Source organism: Dioscorea cayenensis, unplaced genomic scaffold (genome assembly GCF_009730915.1).
Source record: "Dioscorea cayenensis subsp. rotundata cultivar TDr96_F1 unplaced genomic scaffold, TDr96_F1_v2_PseudoChromosome.rev07_lg8_w22 25.fasta BLBR01000802.1, whole genome shotgun sequence".
Taxonomy (NCBI): Eukaryota; Viridiplantae; Streptophyta; class Magnoliopsida; order Dioscoreales; family Dioscoreaceae; genus Dioscorea; species Dioscorea cayenensis.
This window is the reverse complement of record NW_024087193.1, coordinates 6,762-20,073: the sequence shown is the minus strand read 5'-3', so window position 1 is coordinate 20,073 and position 13,312 is coordinate 6,762. Positions and strand designations below refer to the sequence as shown.

The 13,312-nt window shown below is 35.2% G+C and overlaps 3 long non-coding RNA genes across 3 annotated transcripts; all 3 read right to left on the bottom strand.

Annotated features, from left to right (window-relative positions):
• Positions 1-580: 580 nt before the first annotated feature.
• LOC120255042 lies at positions 581-1,064 on the bottom strand. Its single transcript, XR_005534888.1, has 2 exons — positions 1,031-1,064; positions 581-941 (listed from the first exon to the last, which is right to left on the bottom strand). It is a non-coding gene; the product is annotated as an uncharacterized LOC120255042 (long non-coding RNA).
• Positions 1,065-1,251: 187 nt separating this feature from the next.
• Positions 1,252-1,526, bottom strand: LOC120255043. Its single transcript, XR_005534889.1, has 2 exons — positions 1,483-1,526; positions 1,252-1,323 (listed from the first exon to the last, which is right to left on the bottom strand). It is a non-coding gene; the product is annotated as an uncharacterized LOC120255043 (long non-coding RNA).
• Positions 1,527-1,857: 331 nt separating this feature from the next.
• Positions 1,858-2,250, bottom strand: LOC120255040. The gene is made up of 3 exons (XR_005534885.1): positions 2,143-2,250; positions 1,989-2,052; positions 1,858-1,918 (listed from the first exon to the last, which is right to left on the bottom strand). It is a non-coding gene; the product is annotated as an uncharacterized LOC120255040 (long non-coding RNA).
• Positions 2,251-13,312: the final 11,062 nt, after the last annotated feature.

Sequence of the window (13,312 nt, the reverse complement as noted above, 5' to 3'; positions counted from 1 at the left end):
CGACTAATGCCTTCTGTTAGATTGTTTCTGGTGTGCAATCAATTTAAATGAATATCAAAGAAACGATAGGCGGGCAAATAAGTTGAATGTCATCAAAATTAATTGGTAAAAAAGGTAGTTAGTATTAAGTTTTAAAGCAAAACACGGCATGGCAACACAAATAGTGAATCCATGTGCCTTTCAAATGATAGCAACAATGATGATAGACAGAGACATCAAAGAAATTAGAAAAACAGAATGTAGATATATTTTAATAGTTAAGATAAATTCAGTAGATGGATATAATGAAGCATTTACAACAAATTGTTATAATAATTCAAATCAGAAGTAAAATAATGATCCAATTTCAAAAGTGATAAAATCAATGGAAAATTAAACAATAACATAACACAGTAATTATATATGGATATACACAGCCTAGGATAATTCCACACCCATGGTTCAAATGAGAAAAGTTGAAATAGTACATTCTTATTCAATAGAGGAGTAACAAGAAGTAAAGATTGGAAAGAAAACCAAGGAACAAAACAAACCAGAACATGAATAATAGTATCAGGATGACACATAAAATTGACATAAGTTAAGACAGAAAAATCACTACTTTAAAGTATTCCAAACATGGAGGAAACTGATACAAAGATATCAACTTGGATTCCTATGTTTTGATAATAACCAAAAAGAACTAAAATATTTTTATTAGCATAATTGACCTATGGTTAACATCAATTGAAGCAGCTACTAATGACCAGAATATAAATGACCTATAATCAAAACTATGAAAGATTCATGGTCTTACAGTGGAAATCTTATCAATGACTAGAAAACCAATTAAGCAGGCTTCTAAAAATATCTCAGCTAGGATACTCAAGGTCCGAGTCTTGCTGCAAGCAGAAAATGGTTTTCACCCCTATTTCTCGGAGCTTGTCAGCATCTGCGGGTGTCTGCAATCAGAGATATTATAGATTGATCAGGGATAGCCCACAAAGAATAAGATGTATACACATATCTACAAGAGAACAGAAGAATGAACCTGAAGACAAGAACCAACAATCAAGTCTGGAAGAGCGGTGTAATTCATTCAGTTCATGTATGGAGTGTAACTGGACATTTGTCATAAAAAAATCAGAAGTAGATATATCCAATATTACAACCAATTAGTCAAGCAAAATAAATCTCAAAGTTACTATAAATAAATACCTAGTATCAAAGACTAAATTATTCACCTGCACCCATTGCTTGGGTCATGTTTTGGCTATATACATCTGATTTCTCTTCCTTTTCTTCAGGATCACTCTTTTCAGTACTCATGCTGCTAGAATGTGCCTGAAATATGCCAACAGGATAACTCACCCATTCAGACACTTTCATGAAAAGGAAAGTACTGTGGTTACTAAAGATCTAGCTCACAAGCCAAAATGAAAGCAGGCTCCAAAATAAAATCCATCGAGAGTAGTCACAGGAACTCATCACGACTCATCTTACACTCATGATGACATTTCTGGGACGATCAATCCGTAACATTGGCTGCAAAACACGAGAAACCAACACCAAATCTCAGGTAAAGCAAACAACAAGGTAATTTATAGTAAACTCGAATGAAACTCTTATTGATCCAGCACAATAAAAGCAACAAACTCACAAAACCTTGATGGAAATTGAAGAATGTTGCTCTTGATCCAAACTGATAATAATAAATGCAAACAATAAAAACAAAGAATCGGAACCATGCCACACACACTAACTCACTAATGATAGATAAGCAGAAATCAACTCAACAAAAGAATTCAAGAAATCCAGGGAAACCATAATACAAACATAAATGCAAGAAACTCAAACAAAGTACAACGTTCGATCCACCTTTTACTTTCCAGTGGGCACTCCTAACATTTCTGTGAAATCCACCTGGACTCGTCATTCCCTGCACGAAACCAAAAAATGAATCCAAGCGAAAGATCAACGGAAAAGGAAAAGCAACGAGAAAGTGATACCAAGCCGGAGATCAGAGTTCTTGAAAATGCTTTGATGCTTGGCAAAAAAGAGGGAACAGACGATCTACCAAAAAGAGAAGAAAACCCCCATGAATCTTGCCAGAGAAAAAGCTCAAAATCGAGAAGGGGAAAAAGGGAAAGCGATCTCACGAACCTGGGAAGTATCTGAGAAGAACTCATTTCCGAAGTCTCGAAGAGGTGCTCTACTACTACATGGAAAGAAAGAAAGAGAGAGAGTATATACTATATACAATGAGATGTGGAGATATTTCGAATCTATGGCGCATACTTTGCTTTTTCCATCAATATTGAATATTGTCACGTGGGAGGTGATGGATGGATGGATAGAGAATACGTGGCAATAGTTTGGGAGAATTATTATTGCAAGAGGGAAGACAGTAAAGGCTCAACGCAACTCTCGCATGACGTCAGTCTAAGTATTGCATTGCTTGTGGACTGCGTTTGCGGGTGATTAGGGTTTGAAAATGCATACGTGCATTATATCGTTTTTATGCTGAGTCAACACCCTATTAATTTTATTGAAAAGAAACAGAGAACAAAAGCTTCAAAAATAACAGAGCAAAACAAAAAAATCAAGATGAGAAAAAAAAAAATAGAAAGATAAACAAACACTAGGAATTAGAAGTGATAGCCATTCAGTTTGATAGTTTTTATAAGCTATCTACGCAAATCTCTACTTTGATGAAACAAAGAGTGTAAAGTGATGCTGTGGATAGCTAATGTGATAGCAATTTCAAACCAGCTTTTAGGAATAAGTTGAACTCTTGGATGACCAGCATCTATAAGCAAGTATTTGAGAAGGTTGATCACTGAGCCAAATCTTCAAGAATTCACAACATGGAGATCTTGAAGAGCTATGAAAATATGTTGGTTGGCAATGCCTCTCACAAAAGCACATTGCAATCCTATAAGAAGAGCTTGGACTTCAACATCTAGCTCCGAGCTAACCAAGATGGGGTAGCACCTTGCTAATGAAATATTATGGTTAGCACCAACAATGAAGAAGCCTAGATCTAGTGAAAGATCACTAGAACAAAACGCTCCCTAGAACAAAAAGGGACCCTCATCATGAGAGAAGTTGGAAAGGATGTGATCCTTTCCCCTTTGATAATTAAACATAGTTGAGTATTACTGAGCCAGAACAAAGGTTTTCCTGGGAAAACTATTAAAATCTAGGGTTACATTCCTGAAGTTGAAGTTACATTTAGTCTTCCAAATGCACCAAGTAGTAGCAGCATTGACAAATTTTACAAGGTTGGAATTACAAATATACTCAAAAGCAATCGACATCCTAGAAGTAAAACCATTAGGAAAAGAAATTATTTTCCCAAGCATACTACTAACCGAAGCCTATATAGCCTATGATTTATGGCAGAGATTCATAAGATATATCATAATTTTATATGTAAGCCCACAGAAGACACATAAGTCTTGAGGGCCTAATTTCAAGGCATGCAGAAAATCAGAGGTTTTAATTTTGCCTGTAAGGAGTAAGCAAAGAAAATGTTTAGCTCTCAGGGCCACTCTTAGGGTCCAAAGTTTTTCCAACCAGTCCAAGGTTTACAATTAGAAGCATTAGAGACGAAATGTCTAGAAACCATAGAGGAAAGTTTGATTTTTATTTTTATTATTATTATTGATTTGGGAAACTAGAGCCAATGCTAAGGGCCATTTGGGTCAATTGTGCTAGATCTAAAAATAGGAGAGTTAAGAAGATCACCAAAAACCATTTTGATGGCATGAAAATTCCAATGAATGCCCACAATAAAATCAGTAGGTTGGAGGGATTCCAAATTCAGATTCTTGTTTAAATAAGTTGGTTTATGGGCTAAAGGGATTTTAAAACACCATGGATCATGGAGAAAAGAAGTACAATTAGGGTTGATAGCTTAAGCCAAAAGAAAGGTTTGAGGATGCTAGCCATGTGACATAAACTTCTGAAAAACCAAGAGCAATTAGCTGTAAATAGCACTAGTCCAAATATTTATACTGCCATATTTTTGAAGAAGAATATCAACCCAAATAACTTCCCAGGAATTCAGAAAGCTAAAAATATTTTTAGCCATCAAAGACAAATTAGAAAATTTAAGATCTTTTATAGAAAGCCCCCCTCCCCTTTCTCAGTGCAATCAACAGTAATATCATTTCTATTAACCAAATCAATGCCACTTCGACTGTCACAAGTAGTCCAAAGGAATTTCGTAACACTTTTGTATATTTTTTCCAAAACAACATCTGGAATTGGATAAACATAGAGATAATAGATAGAAAATAAAAATAAGTTGGGGACCACTTGGGCCACAAGACGAACAAAATTTCAAACACCCAACAAACCACCTGAAATAAATAAATAAATAAATAAATAAATAAATAAAAATAAGGTCAGGAACTAAAAGATGCACACAACACTTTATCGAATAAATATTATGAACATGCATGTTGATTTGGAGGATAAAAATGTAGGGTTAAAGTCTAATAAAAATTTGACTTGATTAATACTACTAAAAGTTAATTATTTTATAAATCAAAATTTTATATTTCTAAATAATAAGAAATATTTACTAATTTCATTATTATATATTTATTTTAAAAAACAAAGTTTTTTTATAAAGGTATGAATGGCACTTATACTAAATTATTTCGTTGTGGGAGTATGGTGTATCACCTAATTAAACATAGTGTATATGTTACAAATGGGTATCAGCAGCTAGATTCCCAAATGACGTAGATACTCATATGATTTATTCTTTCTCCCACAAGGTCTCCATCTTACTTTTAACTTCATTTTTTTTTTTTCTGTTTTGTAAACCCTATACTCCGACTTCCACTATGTGCTTGAACCATCTTTTTTCCGCTCCCACGACCCTTTCTCTTTTGTCAAATCCATGCTTATGGTTTCCATCCTGAGCTGCATTGGATCAAATTGTGAGCATTAATTCTTTAGCAATGTGTAGTCCAACTATGTCAAGCTCATTGAGCTCCACCTATTTTGTGATCAAGCCATATGGATAGAGGTTACTCAAGGCTTATGCAAATGTAAGAAAAGTTTTCATCCTTGACTTCTTGTGTTTTTTATTTTTTATTTTTTGGCTTTTGAATGTGACTTTTAGTAGCGAATGGAGGATTGATCTAGATTTAGGTTAGTGTTGTATTAGACATTGATGTTTGACACACTACATGGAAAGATTTGCTGCATTTTATGGCCATCCTCCAAAAACATGTCATATGATGATCATTTGCTTCCATTGATCTTATTAACAATGGTTTGGTGTTTATGCTCAAGTTTTTTTTATGCCTTTCTTTTCCAGTTATTGTATGATATCTTTTGGCTTGTCAATCTCTTATGGTGTTTATTTAAGAGCTTTAGTTATGTTTAGAGCTTGTGCTTGGAATTGCCATTAGTTGTTATCTGAATATCATATTTTTATATCAATGTAGACTTAAATCAAGAACAATATAGTAGAATTAAACTTTGGGTCTTCTGAACAAAGCATATATGGGGAAGAAGCTAGTTCTTCTAGTTAAAAAATATTGAACAATGACAATGAAAAATGGTATAAACTAAATATTTCAACATGTGAAAAAGTTGTTCTAAAGTTAGGAATGGTACTCTATTTTGAAGAAGAAATTTATAATCTCTACATTAAGTAAGCAAGACAAGAACGGTTTGGTATTACAAAGAGAAGTACAATGTTGAGCGATGATGAAAAGTTAAACTATCATACTCTCATATATACAGATATAGAGAGAAAGATATCTACTGTGAAAAAGCTGATTTTCAATCAAGGGCCATCCAATACAAAAGATTGCTAAGCTAAAAATTAATATTCTTATTGTCAATGATGGATGTTTCAATGTACCTCATGTTATTTTGAAGTATAATCATGCACTTCCTCCACATCTTGTTTTCTATAAGTGTAATAAAGAAAAGATGCATATTTCAAGAGAATGCTTGAATTAAATGACCAATTTGTCATAAGTTTTAGTAAGAATGTTCATTCCTTAGCCACTGAAGTTGGTGGATATAAAAATTTGATATGTAGTAGAAAAGATTATCTAAATTATATTGTGAAATCAAGGCAATTCAAGTTTAAAGTTGGAGGAGATTTGGAGGCACTTGATTGTTATGTCTCATGAATATAAATGAAAAGTTCAAATTTTTTTTGTTTAAGTGTATAGATGAGGAAAGTCATTCAAGAAATGCATTTTAGGCAAACACGAGGCCTACATGAACTCATGAATCTTTCAATGATGTTATGCCCTTTGACACAACATTCCAAACCAATAAGCATGATATGACCTTTGTCCCTTTTGTTTGAGTAAAACATCATACACAACTGTGTTAGTTCGATATGGTTTACTATTAAAAGAAGATGTATAAATTTGCATTTTATTATTTAATATTGGTTGGAGTGCAAATTAAGCAAGGCTCCAAAGGTAATAACTATTGAACAATGTATGGTTATCAAAGATTCAATTGAGTCGTCTTTTTCAAAATCTCATCAACATTTTAATTTGTCTTTGGTGTATTATGAAAGAATTCTAAAAATCATTTTGGATTGCAGAATAAGAATGGAAATAAGGGAATGGGAAAATGAGAGGAATGGAAATGAGAATAAGGGAATGGGGATAATATGTTTTGGTTTGAGGAATAAGGATTGGAAATAGTAAAAAGGGTAGGATGTAGTAAAATTACATCAATACCCTTGTAGGTAAATGGTATGATATTATATAAGATAATGGATTATGTTTAATGATAAATATTTAATATTATTTATTATTAATTATTTTTAATATAAATAAATATTTCAATATATTATAATAATATAATTAATAATTTATTTAACTATAATATATTTATTAAATTAGTTAATATCATGAAATATGTTTAATTAAGTTAAATTCATTTATTGATTTCAATTTTAATTTTCCAAAATAATTTAATTGAATTATTTAATAATTAAAGTTAAATATGTAAATATGTAATTATATTATTTTAAATTATTAATAAATATTCAAATTTAGTATTTTCATTTTCGATTTATTTGTATTAATTTTAATTATTGTACTTAATTATTTACATTAATAATATTTTAAATAAAACATACCAATATAACATAAATTTTTATTTACGAAAGAATTTAATAATAGTACTTATTTTAAGCATTATATATATTTTAAATTATTATAATTTAATATATTTAATTAAAAGATGAATTAATTAAATAGAATAAAATAATCTACATGGGGTATAGTAGTAATTTCATAAGCTCGAGAATACTCTACTACCCATTTTTTGAGTGGAATAGGATGCACCTCTTAGGGAGCAATCTTTTTCCATGCATGGGGGGTAACCCATGCCTTTCTTGGTTTACTAAAGCAAAGGCTTTGGGAATGGGATTCACATTCGAGCCCTCAATCCATGATCCAAAGCGACTCCCTTTAGAGGATTAGCTCTCTAAAAAAGCAATAGAGAATTTTCAAGTGTGTCATTTTAAGAACCCATAGATATTCACAAGAATTTAAAGAGATTAGGATAAAAGATGCTAAAAGGTTAAAACATTGAAACACGATGGTTGAAATCCTTTTTATTAATTATGAACATTAGATTCCTATATATGTTGAAGTAATTTTTTAGACTAGAATATTTATCACTCAAAACCATGGAAGCACAAATACTTGTTTTGATGTTTAAGATAAGAACAACCTTAGGTGAGAATTATTCCAAAGCTTCTTCACCACAAACACCAATAAAAGATGATACTTTTCAATGGATGTGTATTGATTTTCAATTTCCACAAACATTCTACTAAGGTAATATAGTATGCTCTCTTTCCCCTTTTCATTTTCATAAGCAAGCTCAATCGACCCATCCAAAACTATTGTATATAAGAAGAGTGGTTTTCCAATAATCAACGTTGCTAGCTCTGGCTGATTAAGGAAATAGCACTTGATTTCGTCAAAGGCCTTCTGGCAATCTTCATCTCACCTAAAAGGTGTGTTCTTACTTACTATCTTCGAAAAAGGTTATATTTATCAAAAATATTAGAGATGAACCTTCAAATATATGTCAAATACCTTTGGAAGGTTCTCAACTGCTTTAATGTCTTTAGAGGTGGCATTGCCATGATTGCTTTTGATGTGTTCTCCGCAAGTGCATGGGTCGCACACAAGTAATATAGTGGCACCTCGTGAGGGGTAGGGTTGTCGAACCTCAGGGACTGGACTTAAAGTATTGATCTATCTTCTGATGTTCAGTTAAGCAAATATTGTGATAAGATTGAATTAAGAACTAAAATTGTAAATGTGAATGATGGTAGTGATCGAGGGATTAGAAATATGTTTTCAACAACAGGACAGAAATGCCCAGGGATGATTCCTATGGGGCATAGCATCTCGACTTGATTCTAATGATTACTGGTACATTCTTTGGTTCAAGTGTATGCCCTAAAGCAATGTTGCAACTATGGTTCTCAAATATACCAAGTTATGACATGATAACTAAATTACCTAGCAGTTGTAGCAATTCAAACCATCAAGTAATGCAATCACAAGATTAAACACAAGAAACCCTAAGAACTCCGTATTCATTACAAATTAAGTTGTCAAAGGATACAAGACTACATAGTTCACATCCCGAGGCATCATGGACAGTTAGCTCCTCATGGATGGGTACAACGAGAAAGTCATAGATGAAGGATAAGAGAAGGAAAACATGACTCTCTTCTACTCAAGATGATCTTCCTCGTCGAGCTCCGTTTACTTAACCCCACTTCTCTTGTGCCTCCAACTCCTCCTTGATTCCCTTAGAGTGTATGGTGAAGCTTGATCTTCGTCCTCTTCAAAGTCCTCCTGGTGGAGAGTTGAATCCCCGAACAAAGATGAGGGCAAACCTTAAAAACTGGAGTTAAAAAGGGCTATCTTCGAGCTTGACACGGTTTAAGCATGATCGTGCTTAAACCTTATTTCCATGGACTGCTTTTGAGTGAATCGGCTAAGTGTTCACCTGAGATTTTCAGTGGGAGGAAGAGCGGTTGTGCTTGGCGCGTGACTCCATGAACATGATCGTGTTAGGAGCCTCCGGCACGTGCTTCTCCTAATGAGGTAGAAGAACAACTCCAGCCTGAGATATTCAGGGGGAGGGACACAAGCGTGCTTCAATCGTGTTTGCCCCTAGTGTCACTCCCCCGCAAGACTCTTCACTTGATCTACAAAAAGACCGGGAGATTCGGGGGACGAAAGCACGGGTCGTGCTCCGATCCCGTGCTTGAGCTTGAACACTTAGCATTTCTTCCATTTCCTCTCGTTTAGTGCCCAGATTCACTCCTAATTGAATTGAGCTCCTCAATTTCTGCATCAATAACAAATATACCCATAATAGCACCGAATGTATACTAATATATGCTAAAAGGCAAGCAAAAGCATGAATTGAGGGTAAGAAAACATTATATGAATTGCACTCAATAACTTTAATTTTAGAGAGCTTAATCTCTATTCCTCAGTAGCTTATGATGAATCTAAGGAATTTACTGGATGACATCCCAAATGCACATTTCATATGGTTTCTCTTCAAATTATAGATTTTGATGCAATCAAACAATGTTCTTAAGACTTCAAGGTGTTGATGTAATAAGTGCTTGATTATATATTTTTTCTATTATTAACTATTGTACCTTCCTTGTCCTTTTTAGCAAGTTGAGTGTTTTCAATAATTTGTTTCTATTTTATGTTTAGGCCAAAAATTATGCACTTGGAATGAAAGAAGTGATTTTGGAGTGAATTGGAGCTGAAATAGAGTAAATATCAATACTTTAGAGAGATACACAACAAAACACAATCATGTTGGGGTCATGCAAATACCTACCCAAAGAGTGATTGCACAAATAGTGTTTAAGATGAGAAGTTGTAACTTGGGAGTTACATGGCCTGACCATCGCCATGTTAAAGGCGTGCGAGATCATAAGAAAAATTATTTTTTTACAAGGGTGTTGTCAAAAATTTTTGCCCCAATTAAGTGACTAGAAAGGCAAGTAATGGCTCGAACATGCTTGTGTTTAACACAAATCTTCTTAGCTATAAAAAAAGCTTAGTTGCAAATGTTTGAGGGAGGCTAGAATTTTTTGTCAATCTTTTTACACTGACTTTGGGGGGGAAGCCTTTTAAAGGGAGATTAATATGATTAAGGGAGGTGCTATAAGTGATCGCAGGTGGTATTATCAATATTACTTTACATGATTAGAAAGGAAAGACGTGTCTCCTCGAATTAGAGGGGATTCTGTCAACAAAGCTTAGTGGTCAAAGGGTTCTATATTGTTTTCTACTTGATTTTCTCTTTCTTAGATTGTATTGTGAATTTCTCTAAGAAAAGTAACTAAATGCCATCAGGGATCTAGATATTGGTGACCCCTATGATGGATTATAATTACATATTATTTAATTACAGTTTATAATAGTGACAAGATCCCCTTGCGTATATCCCGCAAGTGCACGGGTTTGTCGAAGTAATAATCCCGGGTGAGCGGGGTCGAATCCACAGGGAGTAGGGAGTGAAAATACTTAATTTGATTCTTAGCTACGTGGAATATCAACAGTGATAAGTGTGGTAATGATTCAATTCTCAACAATAAAATCAACAAGTGAGAGAGCAAAAGTAAGAAGAGGGTAAGGCAATAGATAAAGATGGGGTACTCGGATAATGCTTCACCTAGGATAATCGCTTCAAGTGCAAGAACCCTCTATTATACTTCCTAATCAATGCCATGGTGAGTCGTGGAAATCCTTACATACATAGTCCCAAATCTAAGGTCAACTATGCCTAACTCTATACATGTCCCGGAGGAAAAATCGAACAATCTCAACACCTCGCACTCGCATAGAGTTGCAATGAGCTCTAGAGATTCCAAGTGATAAATCTCTTCCTAAAAATAGGCCTAACCCTTTGGTCCAGGCGGAAGGTCCCTAGCCACAATTAAGCCCTAGATACTAAGATCCTCTTAACGCTTCACTCCATTGCACGCGCAACTAGGCCCCAGCGGAGGTTCATCCCTTAGACCACTCACTCTATTATGGCCGCAAAGAACTCGAGGAACGGAGGTAGAATCTATCACGCCCGGGAGGGAAGGGGACGCTCCCTGCACCTCTCGACTCACCCTCTCAACCCTCTCCAACCTAGCTTTGTCTAAAGCTCGTGGTGTGTCACTCACTCACAAGGTTACCAACAAGAACTCTCAACCCTAGTGTCACTCTAGGGGAAATGTTCATACAATCAAGCATTCAAAGTTGGAACTCACAATAAACATCAATTTATTGAAAGCATAATAAAGAAGTTCAATGAAACGAATACATCCTAGGGTTCACAATCATCCAAGTACCCACTAGGGGTTTAGTTCTCCATGGAGCTAAGTACAATCAAAGAAATAGAATGTAAAAGCAATGAATCCATAAAGAAACCCCCTCGATGGTCGTGTCGATGGTCTTGTGGAAAGTCCTCTACTGTCAGTCCAAGGATTCCTTCGTCCCAGGTATAGGATACGCCTCGATCGAAGCTCCCCCTACCAACCTTCTTCCTAATGGAATCACGATGTCGAGCCATAGAACTTCTCCAAAAACCTTGGCCAATACCCTCGAAACCCCTAGCCAAGCCCTCTCGCAAGTTGGGGAAAAAGATGGAGAAAAAGAATACCAAAATTGGGGCTGAAATCGGCTTTAAATAGGGATGGAATCGGGTGACTCCACGGGCGTGGACGCTACACGCGCCCGTGCGGAATTTCCACACGGGCATGGATAATTTCCACGCCTGTGTGGATTCTCTCGCTTCTCGATTTCTTGGCCGTATAAGCAAAGGTCTGCTACATGATTTTGCTACATTTTTACTACATTGCTCGCTCACGCCTTCGACACGAATAACTTCCCAATTTCATACTTTCATCGGAGTAACGCAAAATGGGCACACGCTTTACGTCGTGAATCACTTGCTTCTTCATTGATATACATGTTGGTGGGGTTCTTGTTCTTATGTGCATAAGTCGAATGCTCGAGTGTGACTGCCTTTGTGCCCCTCCAAATGAATGTGCTCACTCGAATCACGAGGAGGTTGGCACACACTCTAGTATCTCACACCCGACTTATGTCTTCGCTTTGAACCTTAGCAAGATTCCCTCCAAAAATATGTGCATTATGATCCACATTGGCCTATTTCCTTCATACTCGGCCTCACAACCCTACCCGCATAAAAAGTAACATAAAAAACACATATTAGTGTAAAAACCCCGAGAAAAAGTAATGCTCAACATAAGGAATGAACGCTTCACATTCATATCGCACAAGCACTTATCAAATAGATTTGTTTTGTGATTCATCTATGTGTGCTTTGATGAATGAATTATATAAAGCAAGAGATTTAATCCATTTTGATTTACATGACAAGATTGAGAAATCCTTTGCTTATAAGTGATGAGTGCCATATTGAACAAGTTGATATATCAATAATATGGTATTATACATGTATATTTGATCTTGGCCTATTTTTGTTTGAATAGTTAATTTTTGATTCTTAGGCCATGAGACATATCAAGGAAGAGAAAGGAGCAAAAAAGCTGCATTTTTGGGGAGGAGACGAGCTAAAAAGGGGTCTTAGAAAGCGGATCCACGGCTGCTGTAATATGGTTAATAACGATGGATTGCACTGGGGGATTAAGAATTACTAAGAACAAGAAAAGATAGAAGGGTACATAGCGTAATCCAAGGGGCTATTCACACGAGTGTATTTTCTCAAAGACAACATCCCGAGCAATCTACCTCGTAACAATGGGAGCACAGATTAACCCTGTGGATTGTTAAATTAGGGCAGATACAAAAGACTACTGCATGATTTGTAAGGGGACTTTTGCAACATCTACCAAGGGAAAGGTCAGATCATCACTGTTAGAGAGGTTAAACCCATTGAGCATCATTGGGGACACCTCAAGGGGGCCGATTAACATAGTTGATTTCATGCCTTTGACATGACATTGGTGAAAGATTGAGGAAAGAAGTTCATCAACTATGGTGGACCACAAGTCTTCAGTGATGCACTCTTTTATGTCTTTTATTATTCATTATGTTGTGAACATCTTTAGGATGTTAGCTTAAACACTTTTGGGTATTCAGATATTGGTAAAGCCTAGGATGTTATGATTTTTTATTGGATCTTACTTATTTATGCATTGAATATATTGGGCTTACTTGTGTGATGCTTGATTATTGGATAACATAGTGAGAGCTTGAATGCTTTTGATTGTGAGTATTATAGCTAAGAAGCACTT